General features: G+C 45.9%; 1 protein-coding gene across 1 annotated transcript in view; it reads right to left on the bottom strand.

The window, feature by feature from the left end:
• Positions 1 to 4,008, bottom strand: part of Lyst (lysosomal trafficking regulator) — a 176,466-nt gene extending 172,458 nt beyond the window's left edge. Inside the window, exon 1 of the mRNA XM_029547347.1 lies at positions 3,711 to 4,008. The gene's annotated coding sequence lies outside the window, so the exon portion shown is untranslated. The remainder of the gene's footprint in view (positions 1 to 3,710) is intronic.
• Between the last annotated feature and the right edge of the window lie 7,278 nt (positions 4,009 to 11,286).

The following is an 11,286-nucleotide window of genomic DNA, read 5'->3' as shown; positions in this document are numbered from 1 at the left end:
TGTGTGTGTGTGTGTGTGTGTGTGTGTGTGTGTGTGCGCGTGTGTCACAGGTCAAACACACTTACGAGGTAAACACTCTACCACTATAGGTTGCAGTCTCAGCCTCTTACCATGTATGTTTACCAAGGGCTTTTTAAAATTCTCTTAGCCCTGGACATTCTTTCTCAGTGTCTATTCTTAGTTCACGGAGGCTGGTGTCTCCATTTCTGTACTTTTAAACCTTACCAGCACCTTTCTTATCACTCCTACTGCTCTTGGAATTTAACATTGGGTGTTTGTTTGGTTTGGTTTTTGATTTTCAGCTCTAAAGATGAGACTTATTGCATGTCAAGCAAGAGCTGGATCAATGAGCTCTAACTCCAGAGTGTACTTATTTCTCAGAGAACGTTCTTATGTAAATGAGAACAACGGAGCATGTCAGCTTGACTGCCATGCAGCTCTGCTTAAAGTCCCACTGTTGGCCATTGTGCTAATTAAGCTGACCCCCTTGTCCTGGGATCATCGACGTATTTTCATTTGGATTGCTTTGTGCTCATGAATGTAAGGAGGCATCTGATCTTTTGCCGAAGATGAAATTAACCTAGAGGGTGAAGTAATTTGCTCCAAGCAGAGATCAGAGCAGAGAGGACACAGGGACTTCCAGACTCCAGATTCCAGGCAGATCACAAGGAAGTGAAAACTATAAAACTTACTAACTAGAAAGAGCATTTTTCTCCTCCCAGCATTTCCCAGCATCTAATTTTAGACTCATGTGTTATTAGCACTGTTACATTTCAGCCAGTTTCTGACTTCAATGGAAAACATACTCTCGCTGCAGGGTAGAGTCAGGCATCCTTTGCAGGATTCATGTGGTACTTTAATTATCTAAAATGACTCCAAGGGAATTCATGTCCAGCTCCATTACCATCATGAAGACTCACATTTAACATACACAATTACCTTTGAGGGGGAAGAGTAGGAGTTAGGATCATCACGTGATCTAGCAATCTCACTCCTGGGAACATACCACAAGAAGCAGCAAGGGGGGGGTCTCAGACGTCTGTGCTGATTGTTCTACCAGAGTTGTTCACAACAGCCAAGGATGGAAGCAACTCAAGCCTGCACTGATGATCTAGTGGGTTAAAGGAATGTGGTATGTGCACACAGCAGGAAGGGAGCGGGGGGGGGGGGGATTCTGAGAAAATGCTGTTACAACATACCGTGAGGATACACTTATGGGAAGNCAAGGATGGAAGCAACTCAAGCCTGCACTGATGAGCTAGTGGGTGAGAGGGAGGGGGTATGTGGAGGCAGCAGGGAGGGGGGGGGGGGGGGGGGGATTCTGAGAAAATGCTGTTACAACATACCGTGAGGATACACTTATGGGAAGTGATGTAAGCCTATCACTAAAGGATATATACTGTGTAATTCTGTTATTGGACTGAATCTCCAATAGTCAAATACATAGAGACTGAAAGTCTAATAGTGGTTCCCAGGACTTAGGAAAGGAAAGGGTGAAGAATTAGTATTTAATAAGACAGAGTTTCAGCTGGGGAAGATGAAGTTGTGGGAATGGATGCAATGTTCTTATGACCACTGGTCTGTGCACTTATGTGTGGTATTTGCCATGCAGGCTCGAGGACCTGAGTTCAATTTCTAGCACCCTTATAAAAATCCAGGCTTGCCGGGCAGTGGTGGCACACGCCTTTAATCTCAGCACTTGGGAGGCAGAGGCAGGTGGATTTCTGGGTTCGAGGCCAGCCTGGTCTACAGAGTGAGTTCCAGGACAGTCAAGGCTACACAGAGAAACCCTGTCTCGAAAAACTAAAAAAAAAAAAAAAAAGAAAAAGAAAAAATCCAGGCTTGCCATATACCTTTGTAATCCAGTGTTGGGGAGACAGAAGACCTCTGGGACTAATTGGCCAGCCACACTAGCTGAATTGTCCAGTGCCAGGTCCCAGTGAGAGTCCCCTATCTCAGGTGGCACAGTGGATAGATCCCGAGGAACAACAGCAGAGGTTGACCTCTAGCTGCCAGACACAGGCACACAGGCATATCTGCATGCACACTTACACACACATGCACCTACGTGCATGTGAACATACACAGATATACGTGTTAAAATAGTACATTTTGTTATATTATATCTAAATATTCATGTATGGCTAGGAAGCAGGACAGTTAACCCTATTGTGAAAGGAGAACCGATAAAGTTTCCCAGAGGAGGCAGTGGTGTTTTGAAATACAAGGGATTGGCAGCCAAACAAAAGGAAAAGATATTCCAGATAAGGGAATAGCACAAGGAAATAAGAAAGGGATTAGAAACTCCTAAACTAATAAAGAACAGAAAAAAGAAAAAAAAAGATGCAGGTAACTCCAACTTGGAGTCTGCAGATAAGATCCAGATGAAGGCTGCAATGTGTGTGTGTGTGTGTGTGTGTGTGTGTGTGTGTGTGTGTGTGTGTGTGTGTGTAAAAATCATACAGATGCATGTGTAGTCACATGTGTGTGGAGGCCATAGGACACCTTCAGAGGCCACGAGGGTTTCAAGACAGGGTCTTTCACTAACCTGGAACTTACCAAGTAGGCTAGGCTAGCGGGACTGGCAGCCCAGGGGACTTTTCTGTGTCTGTCTCTGGCGCTGGGATTACAGGTGCACACCACCACGTCAGGCTTTTGAAAACTCATGTCTAGGGATAGAGCCCAGGTCCTCGTGCACGCTCAGCAAGAACGTCACTGACTGAGCTATCGCCCCAGCTGGACCGCTGGAGTCTTTCAAACTGGAGAGCTGACCAGGTTGCATTTTAGAAAGATCATGTTGAAAGCAGAATAAAGAATGAACGGGAGGTGGAAGGGACGGAGGAGTGGTAATGACAAGAAGACTCTTGTGTATCCTCTTCCCCCCTCCCTCACAGAGACTCAACAAGGAGGTAAGGATGGAGGTAGGCAGAGAGGAGAAAGAAGGAGCCCATGCAAGGATAGAGCAGTGACCTGTCAGTAGCAGATAGATGGGAGAAGAGTTGTCTTATTATTTACTCCTGATTTCTCTACCCTCAGCCAAGCTGACCCCTCCACATCCTCAAGTGTCTCAGCCTACAGAGCAATGGCTCCTGGTCACTTATAGATCATTCGATACAGGGCAGGGGTCCCTCGTAACCCACTGTGTAGCTGAGGTTAACCTTGAGATTACAGTTCTTCTGCCTCCACCTCTCAAGTGCTGAGCTGTGGCACCACACTTAGTGTATATGGTACCGGGGACCACGCCCAGGGTTTCCTGCGTACTCAGCAAGCATTCTGAGCTACATCCTCAGCCCACGAAGTATAATTTTGAATAGGCTTGGTTTCATGCACTTTGTTGGATCCCACATAAGCCCACCTGCTCCCATTTATAGAGTGCCCCTTTCTTAAGTCCCTAATGTCCTATCCAAACCAAGTTTCCGGTGCCTGAAAATCAGGACTGGCTTCTCCCCCAGGGAAGGCCTTCAGCTCACCCAACTCTGGGGGGGGGGGGAGACTTTATTCTCTTGCCTCATACCCTCCAAGGTACCAGCCACCCTCCAAACAAGCAGTGTGCAAGAGCCAGCAGCCTGCAGCACCAGTGTTGCCAAGGATTCTTTTTATCATCATCTTGTCCTGCGGTACCCAAGCTCTCAACCCAAGCCCAGCCTGCCTGCCCAAAATGCTCATGCTTTCTACTGGCACTGAGCAATCTCAGAAATGTGTTTGCCTACCTGCACTGTAAGTACCTTCTGCAGCAGAGGAAGGAGGGCTTTCCTTTCAAAGTGACTCTGTGGGTGCTTTCATCGCAGCCCCATTAGCACTCATCTGCCTAGTTGCAGGAGAAGTGCTCCGTGCTGTTAAGCAAGCTGGGTATCTTGTTTGCTGTTTAAATCCTGGCTTCCCCTCAGCTGACTTAGGGTGGCGTCGTTTTGCCAGCATTAGAGGAACAAGAACAGTTGACTCAAACAACCCAGGGCCCCATTGGACGATGACAAGGGCAAACCTTTCTGTGCCTTCTGATGTCACCTGAAGAAGACACAGCAGCAGATGGTAGAGGCAATCAGTAACTCTCAGTCACTGCAAGCACACAATGTCTCCACGCAAGTTGTGGAAAGAAGCCAAAGCATCAGCCACTCTGGCACTCCACCTGCTCCTCTTCAAGCCAAATCGTCCTTGGGAATGGCTTTCTGAAAGCCCCATGCTGCCATTTCACCCGCTGATGTTGCTAGGAAATCTCCACGTCTCCACGGAATGGCCCTTTCTCCCTCTGGCTCTCTGGCGAGTGGCCATGTTTGAATCACATGGGGAATTTGGCAAAGCAAGTCCCATTCCTTTGCAGTGCGTCTGCAGTGAGGATTTTGGGTTAGAGATTGCATGATCACTCTCCTGAGTCATTGTTCCTGGATGCTCCTGCCTAGGGAAAAGCCTTAATCGTGTTCCTGAGAGGAGCTTCAGAAGTTGGATTAAGAATTCTTCCGTCCTTGGAGGACCCAGAGCCACTGCCTTTAGCCTTCTGGCTGCAAGTTGTCATTAAACATAAAATGTCCCTTCCTTTATGCTGAGAACTGGTTCTCCCTTTTTTCATGCTTATGATATTAATTCTTTTTTTTATATGCTCATTATAAACTACTGCCATTCTTATTTTACATCAGGTATGGATTTCTGAATTAATATTTGTAAGTGTATGTTCATGCATGTTCAAGCACATGCGTGTGCAGGGGCATGTGCACATGGATGCTGTTTCTCAGGTGCTATTCACTTAAGGTTTTGCTTGAGACAGGGTCTCTTACCGCCTGGAGCTCAGTAGTTAGGCTAAACTGACTGGCCAATGAGATCCACAGATCTGCTTGCCCCTGACTGCTCAGCATTAGGTTATACTGGATTGATTACATGGAATTATGTCATACCTAACTCTCACATGGATTCCAAGGATTGCCACTCAAGTTCACACTTTACCAACTGAGTCATCTCCTCGGCCCCTTGGCAATGCTTTTATTGCCTGCAACCTTCAGTCAGTTTTCCTGTTGGAAAGATAAAGAACTTCCTCTCTCTTTTATGTCCTTAGGTATACAGCCAAATCAGTGAGTTCCAAGTTCAGCATGAGATCACATCTCACAATATAAGGCAGAGAATGATCTCAGAATATAAGGCAGAGGCAGACATTCAGCTTCCATGGCTTCCATGTGCGCTGTTCTAGTTTGTGTTACTCTGATGCGATTAACACTGCAACCAAACGCAACTTGGGGAGGAAAGAGTTTATTTCAATTACACTTCTCCATCGCAGTTCCTCACTGCCAGAAGTCAGGGAAGGAAGCAGGATCAGACAAGAATGACAGAGGAAGGCTGCCTATTGGCTTACATTCTCTGGCTCAGGCTTAGCCAGCTTTCTTATGTAACCTAGGACCACTTGCTTAGGGATAGTACTGCCCACAGTGGCCTGCATCCTCCTACACTGATGAGTAATTTTTGAAAAATGCTTCACAGACATGCCGTAGGCCAACTTGATCAAGACAGTCTCCCCACCTGAGACTCTCTTTGATACTTTCAGGCTGAAGCTAACTTAGAGATAAATATATGCTCATATGTAAACACACACACACACACACACACACACACACACACACCATCAATGTTTATTTCCAGGAAAGGATAGTGAGCTCTTTTTACGTTGAAGTGTTTTCAATTCTGTTTCACATTATAGCCCAAGACTCTCTGAAGTCTCCTGCATACTCATGAAGACTTTGCACCTCTAGGTGTTGCTTGGATCTCTCATGGTGCTTCCTGCCTCATTTGACTCTGTGCTTGTGGGATCACCCACCACATTATGTATTGAATTAATATTGTTTCCTAAGGGTTTGGGGAGACAAGCCTGTCACAGTCCCGTTGTGAACATGAATGTCCTTAAGTCGTATGAAAAAAATGCTCCTCTAGAAGCTGGTATCCTCTTGCAGATTGCTAGCATTTAAAAATTCTCACACACAGAGTAATGTGTACCATGTTTATGCTGAGAGCCTGCAGAGGTCAGAACACAGAGTCAGATCCTCTGGAATTGGAGATAGAGATAGCTGTGGGACACCATTTAGGTGCTGGGCATTGAACCTGGACCCCTTGCAAGAACAAGTGCTTTTAACTGACGAACCATCTTGCGAGCCACGTCTGACATTCTTTAATAGACTGCTCACTGGTTACTGCTAGAAATGCCCAAATAAAGATCAAAATAGAAACATTTAGATCTGCTTTTGCCACCCCTCTTTCTGCCCTATAACTACCCAAGCTTGTAAGGGTCAGGGCTCTGATTCTTAGAGACCCCCTTCTGCAGTTTTTTTCCCAAACAAAGGCCTGCATTGTCTTAAGTGGTTTGTTGTCTTGCCTGTTTTTTTCTTTTCAATGACCTTTCAGAACACACATGGTGGAAAGAAAGAACCATTTCATCAGACTCCTATATGTTGTCATCTGACATCCTCGTGTGTATTATGGTGTACACACGTATACACACACACACACACACACACACACACATATACACACACACACAAATAGATACATAAGACTAAAAATAAAATAAATTTAAAGGCAGTAAAATGTAAAGGGATATTGGAATGGTGGTGGCCCCTTATCCAGCCATCTGCTGTTAGAAAAGAAATAATGGTTGTTAGTTTGCTCTTGAGCAATTCCTCCATTTGATTGGGGCAGTTTCCACAACAAATGTTAACAGTGCTTTCTCCCAACCCCTTGAGTCTTTTGCAAAGTTTTCCATGTATCCAAAGCTTTCCTAAGTCCAGTGTGTCACAGAGAACTGGCTCTTATTTGTCTGTTCCCTGCCAGCCCAAAGAGTTATGATTTAGGATACACAAGGTATCAGATCCTATAGGCCACACTATATGGATCTTATGGAAAATTCTCCTCTGGAAAATATTGGAAATGTTAGAATATTCAGTGTCTGATGAAGAGTTCTGCCCTTTGATAGTCTGTGTTCCCTTCTGGGTTACCAGGCAGGAGTCTCTGGGTCCCTAGACACATAGGGGAAATAACCTATATACAACATACTATATTCTTTTTTTTTTTTTTAAAGAGGGTCTCTAGCCAAGGCTGGCCTCAACTTGATAAGTAAGCAAAGATAGCTTTGAACTTCTGATCCTATCACCGAACAAGTGCTGGTATTTCAGATGTGTACATATATGGTTTATGAGATGCTAAGGGTTGAGCCCAGGACTTCACGCATGTTAGGTGAGCACTCTAACAACCCAGCCATATCTCCAGACCCTTACCTGATATGTTCTAAGAGCTGGAATTCCTATAGAAACCCAGAAAATTCTATATTTACTTAGTACTCAAGCTGTGTACCCAGACCACAGCCCTACCCTCCAGTGCCCAGCCCTTGTTCAGAGGACAGTGTACAGCTGTGAGGCCAAGGTATTTCACAATGTCTAGAGGTCAAGAGAAAGGGGACCGCTCAGAGTCCAAATTCATCTGTTTTGTTTCTTCCAAAGGACTTAATAAAGATCACGATGAGGCTCAAGCCTACCAGAAACTGTCAGGAGACACAGGGGAACCACCAGGGAGAGCTGGGGGGGGGAACCACCAGGGAGAGCTGGGGGGGGGGGAACCACCAGGGAGAGTTGGGGGGAGAACCACCAGGGAGAGCTGGGGGGGACCACCAGGGAGAGCTTGGGGGGGGACCACCAGGGAGAGCTGGGGGGAGGAACCACCAGGGAGAGGGGAGGGATGGGCAAAAGCTGACTGATGATGGGAGCCAGGACCCAGGGCCCAGGAAGCCAGGAAAAGGGAAAAGTGCATGGCCAGCATCTCTAGGGAAATAGGTGGATTTGTTTGTTGGTTTTTGGTTTCTAGATACTGCTCTGTGAAGGGGGTTTCTGAACAGTAACTGCAGAAACATGTGTCTAAAGGAAGTCTAACTATTCTTGTTCTCATTCCCCTGGATGGGACAAAAAGCCATGGTGTTAGACATGAGCCATTGTTTTACCACTCCTGGCTTTGTTCAGAGCACATGACCCTGTGACCCTCAGGCCCATTCTTCAGTAAGGATAACCTTCAGAGTTAGAATTGTTTATGAACAGTCTACGATTTTAAATAACGGACCAATTGATTGCAATTACGTGCCACTGCTGTAAGAATTCCATAGTCATCTCTAGAGGAAGAAGCAAGATTGACTTGCATTCCTGTTGGCTGTGGATGAGAACTCTACCCCCCTATTCTCTCCTCCCTGACTTCTTGGGCTTTCATGGCTTCACCGAATTCTTAAGATTCTAGACCATCTCCCCCAATCCCCATCCTTCCTACCTGACTGACTTCAGCTCAGAACCATCCTCTCAGAATCCCTGAAGAAACTTTCTTCCATCCCTCCCTGCTGCTTTCTCTCCCTATATCACTTCTTATCACCACAAACAGTGAGGTGTCTGCTTGCTCTCCTTTTATCTCTCCGCTGCCTGCTAATCTCAATGAAAACACAGGCAGCCACTTCTGACTCACTGCTATACCCTAGAGCCTGGTCTGAGAGCTCCCTCATGACAGAAGCTCCAAAAGTATCCAAGCAATGGTGGCGCACGCCTTTAACTCCAGCACTTGGGAGGCAGAGGCAGCTGCGTCTAGGCCAGCCTGGTCTACAGAGAGAGAGAGAGTTCCAGGACAGCCAGGGCTACCCAGAGGATCCCTGTCAAAATAAAACAAACAAAAGAACAAAACCAAACAAATAAAAAACGTAGCTCCAGAACTGTTGGTTGAAGGAGTGAATAGCCATTCGACCTTCCCTCCTTTTGGTGTGGCAGTGTGTAGCCCAGAGCTATGTGACACAGAGAGGTGGTGGTTGTCAGTCTCTGTGATCTGTCCTTACCTTTGTTCTCTTCCTCGTTGGAGCTTCCCGGGGCCATTTCTGATGCCTTTCCCAATCCCCCCAGCCCCAACAGGTTGATGCTTCCTGCAGCTCACAGGTGAAGCGCCTGCTGCCTTGCAGTATTCCTTGAGTTTGAAGTGTTCCTCCTACCTTGGGGGCCATGCACTAGATGGCACTAATTTGTGTCACGTGGCACTGTCTCTGGGGGCACTCAGTTGATAGCCATTTATTTCACACCACTGTGTGAAGTGTCAGGTACTACACTGAGCATGATACAAAGGTGGGTGAGACATAGGATTTCCTGGTCTTCCGTGGTCTGATAGGGGGGCAGGTTATTCTAGCATTAAATAACAAGGTGGGTGGCTAATGTCACTCATCAACTCAGCAGGATCTAGAATTACACAAGAGATAAGTTTCTGGGTCTGACTGCAAGGGCGATTCTAGATTGGGTTGATTGAAATGGGAAGATCCGCCCATATGCATGGCACTAACCTATAGACTGGAGTAGAGGCTACATAAAATGGAAAGGACAAGCTGAGCTGCAGAGTCTTTCTCTATGCTTCCTGACTATAGACACTATGTGACCAGTGGCTTCAGACTCTGCTGTCCTGACTTCCCTACCAAGATAAGCTGTACCCTGACATGGTGAATCCAAATAAACCTTTTGTTCTTGAGTGGGAATATATATATATTCAACTATTAATTTATTTATGTGTTATAGATAATATATTCTAGTCACACTCACCACCCCACAAAGTAGCTTTTGTTAGGTATTTCATCATGACCTCATGACCCTGGAAAAAAAAGCAAGTTATGCAAAGGCCAAAGTCGTGCTGCATAAAAGGAAAGACAGGCAGAGGGGAAGAATTCTTACCCAGCAATAGAGAGAAGGGAACCAAAGAGGGCTTAGCAGAGGAAGTGGTCTGGGAAGATGGCCTTACAAGCAGAGAAGACAGCCTTCGCCTACAGCCTCTGCCTACACATGGAACTGAAATGTGGTATTTTTATGGACAAGTCAGAAAGTGATGTATAATTAATCAGAAATACGTGCTGGGTCCAGATCAGGCAAGGCTCTGGAGTCGTGGTTGAAAGCTAGATGTGTAAGGAGCAAAAGGTCACTGTGAGTTTTAGGCCAGGTTTAGGGCGAGATGATACTGGATTTGAGAAAGGCAAACTTAGAGCCACACAGAGCACATGAAGTATAACGAGGATCAAATCCAGTTTGGTGACGGCAGAAATCCAAGGTTATAAGCAGGTTTAAGAGCCTTGAAGAGGGAAAACCGGCAGGACCTGACTAGTGATTCAGTGTGAGATAGGTTATAGGGTAGAGGGGTGAAGCAGAGCGAGACGGAGACTGAGGATGGCTAGGGACCCCAGGGAAGCACAGGGCACTGGATGTGATGCTAAGGTGGAGATAGGTTGGATTTGAAATCCTAGTCACTAGAACCTATCACTAAAGCTTGAGAGAAACAAACGGAAGGTAGGAGTTGGAATTCAAGATTCTGGAATCATTGACTTCAAAGTAATTAAAAATGATGAAAGAGAAAGCTGGCCCTCAGTAGACTATGTAGGCAGTGAAAAGCCAGGACCCATAGATGGGCTTGTTGGGGAGAGGGAATATCGGCCTCTAGTTACCTGTCCGGTCACTGTTAAGTCCCATTGCCTTCAGACAGGCCCTCATCTTGGATACCAATATCTAATAGACTCTTTGCTTGTATTGATTTCTTTAATCTTCTACAAAGTCCCCAGAAGTAATTTGCCCATATTCCAATTGTTAATCAGTAAGTGGAGACAGGCATCCCTGGGGGATGGAGTTCTTTAAGGAGAGAGGTAAATGATGCATTCCTTGATCCTCAGTGAGTCAGTTGCCAAATACGTCTTTCAATTCTCCCCACCTTTCTCATAGACAAAAAGGCAGGCCCAGCGTTGACTGTTAACTACACATGTGACCAGTTTTGAAAGAGAGAAATCATCTTCCGATCATGTCAGGATTTGAACAAGCTCTTCAGGCATTAACGTTGGATTCCCTCTGGAGCCCTTGTGAAACTGAACGAACACTGCTGAGATAGGCAGGGGGTCCACACCGTGCCTGTTAGCACACTTGGTTCTGGAAGTTGGGCATGAGTGGGAGAGAGAAGCAATCTGTGTGGGAATCACAAAGCACATAGACCAGAGACACTCCAAGGGAGGAGGAACAAGTTGTAATGGCCATCCCTACATTCACTTCATGATCTCTGAGTTTAAATTGTATATTGATAGACACTTTCCTGATAAAGAATTGTATCACATAGCTTCAGGAGATAGATCTATATTCGTTGGTTGTACTAATGCCTTAACAAAAATCCCTGGCAGCAGCTACTTAAGGGAGGAAGGGTTTGTTTTGGATACAGTCCATCCTAGTGGAGATGGATACAGTCCATCCTAGTGGAGATGGATACAGTCCATCCTAGTGGAGA

The sequence above is a fragment of the Mus pahari genome, chromosome 16, assembly GCF_900095145.1.
Source record: "Mus pahari chromosome 16, PAHARI_EIJ_v1.1, whole genome shotgun sequence".
Taxonomy (NCBI): domain Eukaryota; kingdom Metazoa; phylum Chordata; class Mammalia; order Rodentia; family Muridae; genus Mus; species Mus pahari.
The sequence above is the reverse complement of the archived record's forward strand: the minus strand, read 5'-3'. Positions and strand labels throughout refer to the sequence as shown.